Source organism: Hyperolius riggenbachi, chromosome 8 (genome assembly GCF_040937935.1).
Source record: "Hyperolius riggenbachi isolate aHypRig1 chromosome 8, aHypRig1.pri, whole genome shotgun sequence".
Classification (NCBI taxonomy): domain Eukaryota; kingdom Metazoa; phylum Chordata; class Amphibia; order Anura; family Hyperoliidae; genus Hyperolius; species Hyperolius riggenbachi.
This window is the reverse complement of record NC_090653.1, coordinates 282045016-282063892: the sequence shown is the minus strand read 5'-3', so window position 1 is coordinate 282063892 and position 18877 is coordinate 282045016. Positions and strand designations below refer to the sequence as shown.

The 18877-nt window shown below is 45.7% G+C and overlaps 1 protein-coding gene across 10 annotated transcripts in view; it reads left to right on the top strand.

The window, feature by feature from the left end:
• The window catches only part of DAB2IP (DAB2 interacting protein), a 974997-nt gene that overhangs the window by 525456 nt on the left and 430664 nt on the right, over positions 1-18877 (top strand). The gene's annotated exons all lie outside the window — the stretch shown is intronic.

The window sequence follows — 18877 nt, the reverse complement described above, 5'->3', positions numbered from 1 at the left end:
TGCATCCCTCTGCAAGATATCTCACTATTTTTGACTTTCCTGTCAAGTCCTTCTTTTGACCCATTTTGCCAAAGGAAAGGAAGTTGCCTAATAATTATGCACACCTGATGATGTTGTGTTGATGTCATTAGACCACACCCTTCTCATTACAGAGATGCACATCACCTAATATGCTTAATTGGTAGTAGGCTTTCGAGTCTATACAGCTTGGAGTAAGACAACATGCATAAAGAGGATGATGTGGTCAAAATACTCATTTGCCTAATAATTCTGCACTCCCTGTAATAGAAGAGTAGTCCAAAGTAGAAAGTGAATGATGACATGGCGGTAACAGGTAAGTCATTAGAGTAAAAGATACAACATGCCGATGACCATAAGAGAGTGTTCAATCCTACTAATATAATAAATGGGAAAGTTTGGATGTTTGTTACTCGATCACGCAAAAATGGCTGAACGGATTTGAATGAAATTTGGCACACACATAGTAGATTACCTGGAATAAAGTATAGGATACTTTTTATTCCCGTAACCAAAAAGGGGGCGGAGACAAATACAAATTTCACTGGAAAATATAAACTGCAGCCATTCTTACACTGTTAATGGCAGGGTTCTCAAACTATGCACAGTTGGTCGCTGGGTGACTGGGATTAGTATTCAGAAAGGTGGGTAGAGTCTATAAAATCCAATGTGCAATGGTACCTGCCGGCCACAGAGTTGTTTCAATTATTGTGGGGAGTCCAGTGCGGTGAGAGGTCCATCAAACCCCTCATGAAAGTTCCAATCAATCATGCAATCCACATAGGACTCGGCCTTCGATAGATGATTCAACTGATATTTATTGCATTCAATAGCGGTGATATAGCACACTCAAGGCACAACGTTTCGGGCAGAGGCCCTTTCTCAAGTGCTCAATCATCTGGTAAAACCACTATGAAATATATAGACACAAATTGACACGCCACACCCAATTGATTGGGGGGTGGGCACTATCTTAAGCATACATTAACCCTTCCAGGGCTAGAGAGCAGCATACACATAAATGGAAAACATCTATAGAAAGCATCTGAGACTGAAGTCTTCGTTAAGGCCATAAGGTGACTGTGTCCCCAGCTTCTCCATCCACCAGGCCTCTCGTCTAAGTAAAATGGTTCTATGGTCACAACCCTCAGGGAAACGCACCACCTCTAAAATGAGCCATCTAAGCTGAGTCACACTATGATTAAATTCTTTAAAGTGTCTCGCTAAGGGAGATTCACGATTACTGTCTTCCTCCCCACTCTTAGATTTAGGTCTATTAGGGTTCTGTATGTTGCTCCTATGCTCGTTCAACCTTGTTTTAATATCTCTCTTGGTCTGGCCCACATAGGCCAAGCCACATGGGCATTTTATACAATACACAACCCCTTTCGTGTCACATGTGGCGTAATCTTTCAAAGGAATTGACATACCCTGACGGGGATGGCTTATCGCTGAACCCCTAATGATGCTGTTACAATGCTGGCAGTCTAGACAGGGGTAAGTCCCCACCCTGGGGGGACCCAAAAACCTTTGTGTGGGCCCTCTGGATCTACCAATGTCAGCCCGGACTAAATGATCTCTAATGGACTTACCCCTCCTATAGACAAATCTAGGTGGCATCCTGCATACGGAGGTCAGCTGGGGTACTGTAGGTTCATTGATGACCTATTTTTTGGTTGGTCAGGTACTGAGGAGGAGTTGTGTCAGTTCTTTGATACAATTAACGACAAACATGCCACCATTAAATTTAAGATGGACCACCATGTTGTGACCATAGAACCATTTTACTTAGACGAGAGGCCTGGTGGATGGAGAAGCTGGGGACACAGTCACCTTATGGCCTTAACGAAGACTTCAGTCTCAGATGCTTTCTATAGATGTTTTCCATTTATGTGTATGCTGCTCTCTAGCCCTGGAAGGGTTAATGTATGCTTAAGATAGTGCCCGCCCCCCAATCAATTGGGTGTGGCGTGTCAATTTGTGTCTATATATTTCATAGTGGTTTTACCAGATGATTGAGCACTTGAGAAAGGGCCTCTGCCCGAAACGTTGTGCCTTGAGTGTGCTATATCACCGCTATTGAATGCAATAAATATCAGTTGAATCATCCATGGAAGGCCGAGTCCTATGTGGATTGCATGATTGATTAGAGTCTATAAAAGCCAATCAAAATTAACCTATTGATTTTCAAGGGGAATATTTACATTGCTTCCATTCTTGCACTGTTAATGGCACAAGCCTCAAACCTGGTACAGTTGATCATTGGGTGACTAGGGTTCAATTTCAGAAAGGGGGTGGAGCCACAAATAGCCAATTAAATTTGTTTCATTTCAATGCAAATTATTGATGCCAAACACCGCAAAGATCACAAACTTGGTAATTGATTAATTGTGTGTTAGGGTTAGAAAAGTAGGCACAGCCAACACCAGCCAAATACATAAATGGGCAATGCCAGGTCATAAGTGGGCGGAGACAAATACAAATGTTACTAGGAAAATGTAAACAGCAGCCATTCTTACACTGTTAATGGCAGGGTTCTCAAACTTTGCACAGTTGGTTACTGGGTGACTGGGATTAATATTCAGAAAAGTGGGTGGAGTCTACAAAAGGCAATCAAAAAGTACCTATTGATTTTTCAGGGGAATATTCCATTGCTGCCATTCTTGCACTGTTAATGGCACAAGCCTCAAACCTGGTACAGTTGATCATTGGGTGACTGGGGTTTAAATTTATAAAAGGGGGTGGAGCCACAAACAGCCAATATGAGTTGTTTCATTTTAATGCAGGTTATTGATGCCAAAGACAGCAAAGCTCACAAACTTGGTCATTGAGTAATTGATTAATTGTGTGTTAGGAAAAGTGGGCGCAGCCAGCACCTGCAAAATACATAATCGGACAATGCTGGGTCATCAGTAGGCGGAGACAAATGCAAATTTCACTGAGAAAATGTAAACTGCAGCAATTCTTACACTTTTAATGGTAGGGTTCTCAAAGTTTGCACAATTGGTCACTGGGTGATTGAGATTAATATCCAGAGAAGTGGGTGGAGCCTACAAAAGCCAATCAAAATTCACCTATTGATTTTCAAGAGGGAATATGTAATTGCTACCATTCTTGCACTGTTAATGGCACAAGCCTTAAACCTGGTACAGTTGGTCATTGGGTGACTGGGGTGAAATTCAGACAAAGGGGTGGAGCTACAGCCAATCAGATTTGTTTAATCTCAATGCAAATTATTGATGCCAAAAACCGCAAAGCTCACAAACTTGGTTATTGAGTAATTGTGTTAGGGTTAGAAATAGTAGGCGGAGCCAACACCAGCCAAATACATACCTGAACAATGTTAGGAAATAAGTGGGTGGAGAAAAATACAAATTTCCCTGGGAAAATGTAAACTGCAGCCATTCTTACACTGTTTATGGTAGGGTTCTCAAACTTTGCACAGTTGGTCACTGGGCGACTGGGATTAATATTTAGAAAAGTGGGTGGAGCCTATAAAAGCCAATCAATATCCACCTATTGATTTTTAAGGGGAATATTTAATTGCTGCCATTCTTGCACTGTTAATCACCTGTACCTGGTACAGTTGGCCATTGGGTGATTGGGGTTCAAATTCAGAAAAGGGGTGGAGCCACATCCAATCAGATTAATTTTATTTCATTGCAAATTATTGATGCCAAAGACCGCAAAGCTCACATACTTGGTCATTAAGTAATTGTATGTTAGGGTTAGGAAAAGTGGGCAGAGCCAACACTAGCCAAATACATACCTGGGCAACGCCGGGCGTCCAGCTAGTAAGAAATATATGAAATGTACACGATGTTCACAGTAAATGAATCCAGCATAAGAGAAAACCAGGTAAAAGACAAGAAGACATTATCTAAATTCAAAGCAGTATCCTATACAGAGAAAGAAATCAGTTGTTACAAGGATAAAGGATAAGAAGTGAAGCTAGGTTAATATACATGGTTGACCATGAAATACAACCCCAAATATATTGCACCAAGTATAAAAGGCTCAAGAGCCAAGGCTATGAAATTTTGGGCGGGGGTGTCAGAAACTAATAGCATAGGGCCCATAGACCCCTCTATATGGGGGACAAACCTGAAAAAGTGCTGTAAAAAGTAGAAGATGTTTGGGTGTGATCTAGTAAATTTATGAAGACATGTAATCAGAGAACCAAGAGTAAAGATTCCAGGGACTCCATACTCTGTGAAAATGTTGTTCTGTATCCCGTAGAGAAGCAGTCTCCATAGTTTTAGTCCATTCTACTTTGAGTTTAATCTCAGAAAGACTAGGAGGAGAGATGTCTTTCCAAGCTGAGGCTATCGCTAATCGAGTGGCAGTCAAGATATGGGTGATGAGGCGTATAATATGCTTGGAGATATCTGGGATGGGTTTGCCCAAGACCATGTAGAGTGGGTCTAGGGGGACCATAGCCCCAGTTAGGGATTGAATCATATTTTGAACCTCCAGCCAAAGGGATGCAAGCAGAGGGCAATACCAAAAAATACTACCACCTCCGCACCTCTATTCTCCTGCAATGGCCTGATACGTATCTCTGCTTTCATATGCAATATTTTTATGCCGTACATTACTGTCTTTTAATGAAGATGATTAAAAGTTGAGTTTTATATTGGATGAGCTGCTCCTGGAATCGCTTTTCTTCTCCTTGCAATACTAAAAAATATGCTCAATGGATCCTTTTTTGGCCACAACCCCTCCAACATAAATCCGATGTACCAGGAAATATCTTAGATAACCTATCCAGGGTAAGATACCAACAAAAAATTATTTTATATATATTTTCCCTAATCTTAATACACATAGACAAGTGTTTGGCATTGTCCCATATATCTTCCCAATCGTTTAAAGTTAAATCCTGTGATAGGGCCTGTGCCCATTTATTCATGTATTGATGTTTTGGAGTTAGGGATCCTGATTTAGAATGTAACAGTGCATACATCTGTGAGATTAAGCCCTTCTGATAGCCCACTGAATTGCAAATATGTTCAAATGGGGTAAAGGAGGGGACAGTGAGGTTCGGTTTAATGATCAAATGCAGGAAATGGGATATCTGGTTCAGTTCCATTATACGTTGAGGGTTAAGGGAAATTTTCTCCTCAAACATGGATCTAGAAAATAAACATCTTGTTAATGGGTCAGTCCAATTATATAGATTAAAGTAACCCAAATTGTACCAAGTGGACATAAATGTCTGTGACAGACCAGGTTGGAAAGCTGGATTACCCAGTATCGGGAGTAATGGGAAAGGGGTGGATTTCAAACCAGCTGGGGAAGCGATTTCACGCCATAACTGGAGAGTAAAGGTAATCGTAGGGAGGGCATCTATGTGAGGTAGTTTGGGGATAGAATGCGACCAAATAAGGGAGGCAAGAGATATAGGTTGAAGACTTAATGCTTCAATGAGACCCCATTTAGTGAAGACCTTGAGCTTGGTCCATTCTCTCAATTGACGTAGGTGAGCAGCCAAGTAATAAAATCTTAGATGAGGTAGGCCTAAGCCCCCTAATTCTCTGGGCGAAAGTAAAATTGAGGAGCTGATCTTCGGTCGTTTATGTTTCCAAACAAATTTGGAGAATGCGGACTGTAACATAGCCAGTTGGGAGGATGGGACTGTTACTGGGAGTGTCTCAAATAAATATAAGAGGCGGAGTAAGAGGTTCATCTTCAAAGTATAGATTCTTCCAATCCATGAGATCTTATAGGCAGTCCACTTGTGAAGGTCCTGTAATATACGTTGGATTAGGGATGGAAAATTGCACTTATATAGAGTGGAGTAGAAGAGAGTGTAAGATAAAGACCCAAGTACTTTAGGGAACGCATTTGCCACTTATAAGGGTATTGGTAGCGGAGAGAGGTTAATTTTGATGGGAAGGGCCTCTGTCTTATCTTTATTAAGTTTAAATCCTGAAAGAGTTTTATAAATGTCAAGGGTATCATGCAGGGCCAGAAGTGAGAGGAGAGGATCGGCTATAGTCAGCAAAATGTCATCCGCAAAAAGAGATATCTTAAACAAAGATGTCGCGAATGGTTCCCGAACCGTTCGCCGGCGAACATCTCTGCATCGCTGGGACTTCTACTACTTTCGGGTCGCTATGATCCGGAGTAGTACGCCTGCGCTGCCCGGTGGAGCGCATTCTAGTTCGCTCTCCTGTTGCCGGGCACTTTCTGCGCATGTGCGTGACGTCATGAACGACGTCACACTCATGCGCAGAGTGTGCCCGGCAACAGGAGTGCGATCTAGAACGCGCTCCGCCGGGCAGCGCAGGCGTACTACTCCGGGTCAGAGTGACCCGGAAGTAGTAGAAGGCCCAGAGATTTTCGTCCGGCGAACGGTTCGGGCCATCTCTAATCTTAAATTCATGGCTACCCATTTGGATACCTTTTTAAATTTATATTTTGTCTTATGGCACCAGCTAAAAGTTCAATACTGATGGCAAAAGGGAGAGGGGACAGTTTTCCTACTTTTTATTACCCATACAGTTATCATATTTGCTTTTGTGCACAAGAAATATTGCTTGTCTACAAATTAAAAATCCCAAAGTACAGTTTATGTGCTCTGAAAGCTGCCATTGCATTTTATTGCATAGCTGCTGTATTTATTTATTAAAATCTATCTAGTGATCACTTCCCAGTTGCACACATACTAGAAGCAGTGAGAGCTCAGTTTCTGCACTTTGCTAATGTTTACCAAATGTATCTGACAAAGGAATATAAACATAAGATTATGTTATCACCTCTTTGGATGCGGCCATAAGCTTTCCACTGAAGCAAGGTGTTTCCCACTGAAAAACAAAGTGCTGTGTTTACCTCTTTGAATGCTGTTCTGCTACAATTTATTTTTTGTGGTAGTAGATTGTATGTTGTAAACAATCTTTTAGAGCCACAGAGGAAATGCTGAGTTTTATATCACTCTAAAGAAAAACAGAAAGGATTTTTTGTGGGCTTTTCACATACCCCCCATTCTATGTCTACGGGGGTGCACGTCCCCTCCCCTTCCTTTGTCTCTACACACTGGTCATGTGATCAGCGTTAGAGTTTTCTCGTGCTGATAAATTCCTTGTCGGGTATTTAATATTCTCTAAGAAGTGGAGCGTTGGGGCTGTAACAGGAACATTTCCCCGGAGTATCGGGATCTGTGTGTGACGCGCTGGTGATAGTGTTTTAGCGCGTTTCCCATCCCGTCATGCCGCTCTCCGCGGGAGATTTCCGGATAAATATTCCCCCACAGACGTCCGCCGTACTCCGGGGAAGGGCCCTATTCGCTAACTCTGCACAAAAGAGAGCTTTACCCACGGCAACCAATCAGCAGAAGGTTTCTCAGTGCAATGTGATTTGGGTGAAGGTGAATTCTCATGGCTTGGAATGCATTATGTCATGTTGCTTTTTTTCCCGTCCTTGTTCAGTAAACAAGAAAAACAAATCAGGATTCAGATTACCAACTGCTATACTCACCTACCTAGGAGACCAGTGAGGGGCTCTTTGGTGGCCATGGGCGCCGCCCCTGGAGACTGGTCAGGAGGGTGTGGTCTCTTTCCCTGATGGTGAGCATGCCTCTAGGGAGCGAGTGTGCACTTCCCGCATCCCTTTGAGTGTGTGGCGGGGCGGAGTCTCAGCACTGACATGATGGCCATGGTATTTACACCCAGCAAATCAGCGCCCAGTGTTGTTTCCTCACACATACAGCCACGGCGTGTTGCCACGCAGTTCAGTGTGACTCCCGTCACAAAGTTTACAGTCTTGTCTGTCAGCAAATAGGAGAACCCAAAACTCCTGTAAGAACCTCAGTGGTGCTGGATCTTTCTCAGCCACACTCGTATTCAAAGCAAAAGGAGGAGATCAGCAGCATCATGTCAGGATTGAAACCGACATCTTTATTGGAAAACAAGAGGCCAAAAACATCCATAGACACAACTGCAGATACAACTTTTATCTGTGGATAGACAACCAAACAGTCCAAAGACTTTTTGTTTTTTTAAGGGCATATTCGCAGCGGGGCGTGGGGGTTTAATTATTATTATTTATTTATATAGCGCCAACATATTCCGCAGCCCTTTACAAAGCACAGTAAGGCAACACTGGGAACAAACGTACAACCAAAAAATGTACAGCAGTTTTTCAAGCAGCACAAATATTGCAACAAAAACAGTAAACATTAGGAGAATGACCCTGCCCTTGTGAACTTACAATCTAAAGGGTAATGGGGGACAAATGACAAACTAGGTAAGGGGGGTGGAGGATCGATGAGGCAGTGAGCCTTTGCCTCTGATTACATTGTGAACAGATATGTTAATAGGGGCTATAAAATGTTATAACCTTGTCAGGTGTGTTTTAAGAGTGCGTTTGAAGATGTCCAGGTTTGGAGCATGACCTACAGGCCGTGAAAGAGAGTTCCAGATAATGGATGATGCTTGTGTAAAGTCCTGGATACGAGCATGAGAGGAGGTAATCAGCTTAGAGGCCAGGAGAATTCCTTGGGAGGAGCGGAGGTTGCAGGAGGGACAATATCTAGAGATTAGTGAGGAGATGTACGGAGGGGACAACTCGTGAAGGGCTTTGTATGTTATGGCCCATACTCACGAGGGACTTTTGTCGCCTCAACACGCGGCGCGCGCGTGTTGCGGCGACAGGTCGCCCGTGAGTATGGGCCGTCGCACGCGCGCGCACCCCGAACTGTCGCCCGTCGCTCATGTCGAAAGTTTCAATCGCATGGCGACAGTCGCCGCCGCACCTCCCCCGCAACTGTCGCTAGTCCGCGTGAGTACGCGGACTAGCGACAGCAACCTCCACTGTGGTAAATGGAGCTTCCGGCGGGGGGAGGAGGAACGTCGGCGACAGCTTCCGTCTCGCCGCTGGTCCCTCTTCCGCGTGTGTACGCGGAGGGACCTGGCGAGGAGCTGTCGCCGGCCTGTCGCCCACACGCTCACGTGTGCTGGCGACAGGCCACTTCTGCAGCCCGTGAGTACGGGCCATTACAGTCAGGAGTTTGAACTGGGCAACGTTAATGTCGCAACATGTCTGCATTCAGAGGTATTGCACTGTAAGCAGTGAGTTACCAAAACGCAACATTTTCAACTACTGTGAACGGCCCATGGGATTATCATTGCCGTGCGTTAAGCTGCGTTATAAGACTTTACGTGGCACTGTGAATGCGACCTAAAGGAACTGTATCAGTCTTTATTCTTCATCAATATCAATTCTCCTCGATTGCAGTTGTGAAAATGTAGATAGGTTACAAAAGATCCAATCCCAGAACCAAACTGCCTGACACGTGTTTCACGGCCAGAAGCCGCTTCCTCAGAGGCCCACGAATGTATAAATATCAGGTATAACCAGGATATGGGGACCGCAGTCTGTGATGCTGTAAAACGACAAGTGTAGCACAGAGATGTGCTCTCCTCTGCTGTACTGCGCAAACATCTTTCTTGCAACACTCGGTCACTGAGGAGAGCACATCTCTGTGCTACACTTGTCATTTTACAGCATCACAGACTGCGGTCCCCTTATCCTGGTTATACCTGATATTTATACATTCGTGGGCCTCTGAGGAAGCGGCTTCTGGCCGTGAAACACGTGTCAGGCAGTTTGGTTCTGTGATTGGATCATTTGTAACCTATCTACATTTTCACGACTGCAATCAAGGAGAATTTATATTGATGAAGAATGAAGACTGATGCTGTTCCTTTAAAAACTAAAGCAAAAGTCTTTGGACTGTTTTGTATATTTCTGTTAAAAAGTATTCTGGAGTGGAACTGTACTAGGATCAGTGTTCTCCCCAGGCTCTTTTAGCTGGGTGCTCCACCCGGCTAGTTTTGGTGAGCACCCGACTGTCATCGGCTCACCTATTTCATGCCGCCCAGCTACTATTTCATGCCGCCCAGCTACTATTTTATGCCACCCGGCTGGAAAAAATATCTGGGGAGAACAGTGTAGTATATTTTATCTCTAGTTATTGGTATTTTATCTGTGGATGTTTATTGGTAGGTACCACCAGGCAGAAAAGTAGTCTGTCACCTATTAGCGGTGAAGGCCCATTATCCATCATTCCTTGCGGATTGCAACTAGCATGAGCGGAGTTCCCCCTTCGCTCCCTGCTCTGGGCCACAGAAGACCCCTGAGAGCCTGAAAAGCAGGTTAACAGCTGCTGATAAGAACTAATTAGACAAGTTCATCTGTCTACAAACACAGGAACACAGAGAAGTGAATAACTTCAGCAACTATGTGTAGAATAAAGGCTTTATCGTGTGCTGTGCAAGAATTCAGGTCAACTTTAAAAAAAAAACACGGAAACGTCCGAGGCCTACTGCTGCACTGCTGTCCGTCCAACCAACTGATCAAATATTCCTTTGGGGATCTCGTGTCTCCAAGTGCTTCTGAAGACAGGCAGCTCCGTACTGTGCATGCGCAAGCTTTGGCGGCCAATTTATTTAGAGACTTGCAAGTGCCCCAGGCAAATTTATTTTAGCACTTTTTTTTTAAGTTTTTATTTGTTACCTTTCCCTGCTTCTAATTAGTACTGCTGTAATGTGTATTTATGGCCACCTGTCACTAGGGGGCAGTGTGAGACAATAACAGAGGACTTCTGCTTTCAGTTTCTATATTTTCTGCTAGCAGGGATGGTCGTAGTCAGCCAACTTCGCTACGCTGGAACTACGCGTAGTTTTACGCAATTACGCTTCGCCAAACTACGGCTTCGAAATCAAATATTCACTTCGTATGAATTTCGTAGACTACGCATTAAAATACGCAATTACGCGTAGTGTATGCGGATGCTTATGACCGTATGCAGAATTTTTTACGGATTAATTCCTCTGGTAATTGCTTATAATGGTAACTCTTCTATGCATACATTCCCCTTTCCAATGCGTACATTTGTAAGCATGCAATCGCACGCGGAAAATTAGCCGCGAGTAATGCATTCGTAGTTCACTACGCAATACACATGTTAGTGGGCATAAGCTACGCGTATCGGTACTTCCCTATGCGTAAATTCGTAAGTGTAGTTTTGAAACTTCACCTACGAACTACGATGCGTAAATTCGCACTGGTGTAGTTTCTGCTCATCCCTGTCTGCTAGTAGAGAGAGCGATCAAAGCATTCCAAGAATTTACAGCACGAGTTCTGCCGACTGAGGTCAAAAGCAGCACACTTATCTCAAACAAGATAACGCTACTGAAGCTGCAAATGGGATAAGCCTCCCTAGGAGTACTGGAGGTGGCAAATTTGAACGGCGGACTATGTGGGAACGAGAACATTGAGGCCTTCACATTATAGGCGTTTTTGTAAAATTTTAAGCGCGGGCGATTTTCAAAATCGCCCTGAGGCCTTGTTCACATTGCGTTTGGCTCGTCTGTCCGTCCGCGGTGGGCTTTTTTGTTCCGCATTTTTTTTTAAAGCGTTTTCCGACGATTTTCTGCACGTTCGCTCGTTTTTTTGGGCGTTTTTGTAATTGTTTTTGCAGAGCGCTTCTGTCTTTTGATCCGGAAAAATATCCATAAAAAACTGACGCAATCGCTTGCCAAAGTGATTTTGTGAGCGTTTTGCGTTTTTCCTATACCTTCCATTAAGGCAAATAGTTTCAAAAATGGCCCAAGCATCGCTTTTCAAAGCGTATTGCAAACGAACCACTCTGATATGAACTCTCTCATAGATAATTATTGCACAAGCGCTTTCAGGCCTTGTTCACATTATGGGCGTTTTTGTAAAATTTTAAGCGCTTGTGTAATGATTCTTTATGAGATATGAGTTCATAATATGAGAGTTCATATCAGAGCGGTTCGTTTGCGATTTGCTTTGAAAAGCGGTGCTTGGGCCATTTTTAAATCGCTTTGCCTCAATGGAAGGTATAGGAAAAACGCAAAACGCTCACGAAATTGATTAGCGATTGTGTGAGTGATTTAAAAAAAAAAAAAATACATTGTATTTATTTTTTCCTGATTTTTTTTCCCAGATCAAAAGACTGAAGCACTCTGCAAAAGCGCTTACAAAAAACGCCCACAAAAACGAGCGTTTTTTAAGCGGAAAACGCTTTAAAAAAAACACGAAAAAAAGCCCACCGCGGACGCTTGCGCGAGCTGAACGCAATGTGAACAAAGGCCTGAGTGAGGACTAGGAAGGCTCTGTGAGACTCAGAACCTCACTTCTCCATAGCTAAGTATCTGACTTTTTTCCAGGACACTTCTGTGTGCTTCAATGTTCTCCACCCTTCCCCAGTCCTGCAGTGTCTGACATCATTCTCCAGCATGTATTAGTCCTTTGTGATCGTCACATAACGCTTTCTGTGCAATTGTTTTCAATGTAAAATGAATGGGAGATACAGCACACCTGAACTCACTATGTCATGAAGCCCAGAGGGGTAAATGAACCCCATGATTCCATCTGGGAGTGTTTGTTGTCTGGTGACTCTTCCTGTGGAAAGGGGGGGGGGGGGAGATGGTTGGCACACAGAGACGAGAGATTCGTGTGATGAATATGGCTCAGCTGCCAATCAATCTTATCGATCCTCCCGCCACAGCAGAATGTAATTTGATGTAAAACAGTCTCTGGGAGATGCCATGCTGGACAGTGCACAGATACAGAGATAAAGCTGCAGTGTGATGGTTGCTATAGGCAGGTAAGAGAAACCATTGCTGGGGGGGGGGGGGGGGGGGGACAGCTACCATGTGCTGCTTCTTAGTCGACATGGAAGGAGTCACACTCAAAAAAACACTTCATTTTTGCGTATAGCAAGAATGTATTTGCACCCATTCAGTGTTATGGCAATGGATAGTTTACACATTGGCCTCAATTCACTAACCTTAACTCCTGTCTTTAATAACTCTTCTGAGCTGTTTTACAGTTATCACCATGGTGATATAATTGTGATAACTGTAAAACCGCTCAGAAGAGTTATTAAAGACAGGAGTTAAGGTTAGTGAATTGAGGCCAATGTGCCATTTTGCGTTTGCTGTGCGTCAAAACAAAACGTACGTCATTTCATGCGCAATTTTCTTATTCATTCAAGTCTATGGTGTCACAAATGCTAAACAGAAGTTTGCCTACTTAAAGGGAACCTGAGATTGAGGATTAGCAATACAATATACATTCCTGGGGCTTCCTCCACCCTCCCGCGGTCTGATCGTGCCCGCTGCGTTCTCTTCTCCCTCTCGGTTTGCCTGCAATTGGCCCCGAAAAGTCATCTGGTCTAGAGCCAGCTGCACATGTACGGCCCGGCTGCATGCACGCTCCCGCGACCTCCACGTCACATGGCGCATTCTGTACCTTTGAAGTACTACTGAGGCCATCCTCTGGCCTCTTCCAGGTTGGGTCACTCCCCCCCTCTCAGGCACAGTGGCGTAGTGGTTAGCGCTCTCGCCTTACAGCGCTGGGTCCCCGGTACGAATCCCAGCCAGGTCAACATCTGCAAGGAGTTTGTATGTTCTCCCCGTGTCTGTGTGTGTTTCCTCTGTGCATTCCAGTTTCCTCTCACATCCCAAAAACATACAGATAAGTTAATTGGCTTCCCCCTAAAATTGGCCCTAGACTATGATACATACACTACACGATACATGCATAGACATATGACTGTGGTAGGGATTAGATTGTGAGCTCCTCTGAGGAACAGTTGGTGACAAGACAATATACTCTGTACAGCGCTGCGGAAGATCTTGGTGAAGGAAGTGACTAGCCTGGAAGAGGCCAGAGGATGCACATCACAGCCAGCTTATAGAGAGGGAAGGGGATGGGGGTGACCCAGCCTGGAAGAGGCCAGAGACACTGAGGCCAGAGGATGCACATCACAGCCAGCTTATAGAGAGGGAAGGGGGTGGGGGTGACCCAGCCTGGAAGAGGCCAGAGACACTGAGGCCAGAGGATGCACATCACAGCCAGCTTATAGAGGGGGGGGGGGGGGGAGGAGTGACCCAGCCTGGAAGAAGCCAGAGGCACTGGAGAGTGATCTGTATTGATGACATCGCTAAAGAGATATTTGTAAACTGCGGCAGCTCTGATTCCAGGCCGGCTGTGGCTGGAGGTGACTAATGACGCCGATCACCGCCGCTGATACACTGCTCTGTGGCAGCTGGACTTGTGCCTAGAAAGTCACTGCCTCATTGTTTACCCCAGCCTCGCTTTCTGTTGATTGTTATTAGGGTCCATTGTTTACCTCAGCCTCACTTTCTGTAGATAGATATCAGGGTTCATTGTTTACCCCAGCCTCACTTCCTACTGATGATTATCCGGCAGGCCTGGATTTACATCACAGGAGCCTATAGGCACAGATGCCTGGACACCATAGACTTCTCCCTCCATGGACCTAGAAACAATCGCCAAACTGAAGGGAGATCTCATCAGTGGAACGTCGACAGCAGGGAGAGTAACCTCTCAGTTACACGCTGCTCGGGACACAGCATAGGTAAAGTATGAGGGAGGCACTCAGCGAGGGGAGTGAGCCACCCTCCCATCATCAGCCGCCTGTAGGCACGTGCCTACAGTGCCCTTATGGTAAATCCGGCCCTGTTAACCGGGTTCATTGTTTTCGCCAGCCTTGCCTACTAATTAGTTATTATTATTATTGTTTATCTCAGCCTCTCTTCCTGCTGATGGTTTTTAGGCCTTATTGTTTACCTCAGTCTCACCATTCTTTATTAACCCCTTGCGTGCCAGCAGTCGCGGGAGAACGGAGACTCGTTGAGGAGCGGCGCGGGACAGGACGGCTGCTGGGGGCTTGGGGAAGCCCCAGGTAAGTGAAACACTGTGTTTATTTTCTATCTACAGTTCCGCTTTAAGGATCAGAGACTGCTGGTACCACAAAACGGCACATACCGACGAATCGCCGCACAGACCTGCCTTTCACGCCGCTCTCCCATCACCGCAGGTCCCTCCCTCTGCCATCGCTATGACAGCAGAGCTCTATGCGCTAGTCAGGAGCCGCTTTCATTGGCTCCTGACCCTGTCCATCAATGTAAGCCAATAGATTGGCTCGCAGTGATCACGCTGCCAATGAAATCTGCTACTGACCAGCTCACGGAGCTCTGTCGTCATAGCGATGGCAGAGGGAGGGACCTGCAGTGATGGGAGAGCGGCGTGAACCAGAGCAGTAAAATCTACTTCCTGTCAGAGCTGCAACATCCCCTTCAGGACGTACTGTAGATTTGTACTGCTTCAGTCCGGAAGCAGTTAAAGCCACAGTACAGACTTCTTCTAGTTCTTTTTGATTATGTATTTACAGAATGTGGTTTTGAATTATTAAAGCATCAAACTGTTGCAGTTGGAAAATACACACCACACCAGTAATACTTCCTCACCACTAGTTGCCCGATCACTCCCCACTCATGTCAATCTGACAAGCCCCACCTCCAGACTACAAACTGACAGCCATGGTAGGCGGAGCCAGGAAGGAACTTCTCCCCAGTTTGTTATAAAAATTAACCTCCTCACGCTGCTCAGGAGGTTTTGCCAGTTTGTGTCCCCAAGCATAATGATTGTGATCAAATGGCTTTAAAACCTTTAGCTAGCACTAGGCTAGCTAGTACACGTGTCCAGCACCCCCCGATCCCTGCCGCTCCCCCGTTTATACATTACCCAGCCTGGATCCAGCGATCGTTGCAGCCTCCCCGGACAGCTCCGGTCTTCACTATGGGGAGGATTGTAGGTGACGTCATGACATGCGCAAACCCGATCCTCCCCATAGAGAGACCAGAGCTGTGCAGGGAGGCTGCACCGATCACTGGATCCAGGGGGGGTAATGTATTAGCGGGGGGATCACAGGCAATTGGGGGAGCTGGACACTTGTACTAGCTAGCCTAGTGCTAGCTAAAGGGGCCCATACACCTAACGATTTTCCCGCCGATATACAGCAGATTTGATCACTGTGATCGAATCTACTGTGAAATCGTTGCGCAAATGTTGACTGAATGATCGATTTCTGACCAAAATCGATCGTTACCGTTGATTCCCGTGGTTCCTGTCCGTGCGGAACATTTCGCTCGATCGCCGGCGGGTCAGGAGTGCGTCGAAAGCAGCGTTCGACTGTCCGACGCAATACAGCAGCAATACATTACCTGCTCCGCCTCCGCGTGTCCCCGCTGTCACCACTCACTTCTTCCTGTCCGGACAGGAAGTTTAAACAGTAGAGCGCCCTCCACTGTTTAATCTTCCCCGGACAGGAAGTGAAGCTGGAGCCCAGAGCAGAGGAGAAGACAGCGGAGACCGAGGACTCGCGCAGCGGCAGCTTCACAGATGGTGAATCGATTTCAGGCTGAAATTGATTCACAATCTGTTTGCAGTAATGGCAGCCATACGATCCCTCTCTGGTCAGATTCGATCAGAGAGGGATCTATCTGTTGGTCGATCTGATGGCAAATCGACCAGTGTATGGCCACCTTATGCTGGGTACACACGTTGCGATTTCCTGCTTGATCTGCGGGATCGATTTGATTATTTCCAACATGTTCGATCGGGTTGCGATGGATACAGCCGTCGATTTTGCATTTTAAAACCATTGGATCACATTAATTATGCATGGGGGACTCCTGAGGCCAGCAAGCGGTATGCCAGACACAGTGTCGGGCATACCGCTAAGGTGGTTAAAAAAAAATGTGCAAACCACTGGTTCACACTGTGTGTGTTTGGTAATTAGTTAGAGGTAGGGGCCCTGTAGGGGCCCTTCCAGAAGGATGACCTCATCACATTGGAAGGGTCCAGTACGGAATATGTTGCATGTAAACTGTTTTGGAAGCGAACATCCTCTATTAATGTTAACTTGGTGGATCTGTTTTGAATGCAAGATGTGTACCCTGCCTATAATTAGGCTTTGCACACCTATGCTGGTAGCCATTCAGATGCAGCCTGCTCTGGGAAGCTCTGCCACCTCTCCCTGCTGTGTAAAGCAACAACTAGGTGCACACAGCGGAAACGCTAGCGTTGCGGAAAACGCTGCATTTTGCCGCTAATGGAAGTCTATGAGCCACAGGAAAAAAACGCAAATACGTTTTATATGCGTACGTTTTCAAATACACTGGTTTTGTAGCATAATATGCAAAAACGCATCAGAAACGCACATAATGAAAGTCAATGGAAACGCAATGGTGTGTGTTTTTTATGCGTTTATATATGTGCTTCCTGTTGTCTTCCTAATAATTTGCGTAAAACACCATTGTAAAACGCATACAAAAACGCATATGTGTTTTGTAAAATGCACGCAAATGCTTGAAAAATGCATCTGCGGTTAAAAAAAACCGCTAACGCAAACAACAATAATGCAGTCAAAACGCACACACACAAAAAATATGCAAATGATATAAAACGCAGCCATTTATGTATGTTATGTGGGCACCTACCCTGAAAGAATGGGGTGTCTAATGTGGCTAGGAGTGAGCAAGCAGCTGTCAGTCAGTGAGGATCTATTCATTGTCGTTGCAGGAGAATAATCAGTAACAATGGCCTAATACAATGGAAATAGTGTAAGGTTCAGTCATATCATTTCACAAAGCTGAGGATTCACATATGATGAGTTTAAATGTCTAGTAGTTTAAGACTTATTGTGATAATTACATATTTTGAATTTTATATTATAACCTGTATTTTCTGACTGAATATTCTCATGTGAGATTTGCTGGAAACTTCTGGTTGCAAATTACAATAATGATAACAAATAAATTGAAACATATTATGTAAAAATTGTCTGCATGCTTGTTCCAGGTGGGACTCCGCTGGCTGCATGCTTGCTCCAGGTGTGAATCCGCTGGCTGCATGCTTGTTCCAGGTGTGACCCCGCTGGCTGCATGCTTGTTCCAGGTGTGACTCCGCTGGCTGCATGCTTGTTTCAGGTTTGACTCCACTGGCTGCATGCTTGTTCCAGGTGTGACTCCGCTGGCTGCATGCTTGTTCCAGGTGTGACTCCGCTGGCTGCATGCTTGTTCCAGGTGTGACTCCGCTGGCTGCATGCTTGTTCCAGGTGTGACCCCGCTGGCTGCATGCTTGTTCCAGGTGTGACTCCGCTGGCTGCATGCTTGTTCCAGGTGTGACTCCGTTGGCTGCATGCTTGTTCCAGGTGTGACTCCACTGGCTGCATTCTTGTTCCAGGTGTGACTCCACTGGCTGCATGCTTGTTCCAGGTGTGACTCCACTGGCTGCATGCTTGTTCCAGGTGTGACACCACTGGCTGCATGCTTGTTCCAGGTGTGACTCCGCTGGCTGTATGATTGTTCCAGGTGTGACTCAGCTGGCTGCATGCTTGTTCCAGGTGTGACTCCGCTGGCTGCATGCTTGTTCCAGGTGTGACTCCGCTGGCTGTATGATTGTTCCAGGTGTGACTCAGCTGGCTGCATGCTTGTTCCAGGTGTGACTCCGCTGGCTGCATGCTTGTTCCAGGTGTGACTCCGCTGGCTGCGTGCTTGTTCCAGGTGTGACTGCTGGCTGCGTGCTTGTTCCAGGTGTGACTCCGCTGGCTGCGTGCTTGTTCCAGGTGTGACTCTGCTGGCTGCGTGCTTGTTCCAGGTGTGACTCTGCTGGCTGCGTGCTTGTTCCAGGTGTGACTCCGCTGGATGCATGCTTGTTCCAGGTGTGACTCAGCTGGCTGCGTGCTTGTTCCAGGTGTGACTCTGCTGGCTGCATGCTTGTTCCAGGTGTAACTCTGCTGGTTGCATGCTTGTTCCAGGTGTGACTCTGCTTGCTGCATGCTTGTTACCGGTGTGACTCAGCTGGCTGCATGCTTGTTCCAGGTGTGACTCTACTGGCTGCATGCTTGTTCCAGGTGTGACTCTGCTGGCTGCATGCTTGTTCCAGGTGTGACTCAGCTGGCTGCATGCTTGTTCCAGGTGTGACTCAGCTGGCTGTGTGCTTGTTCCAGGTGTGA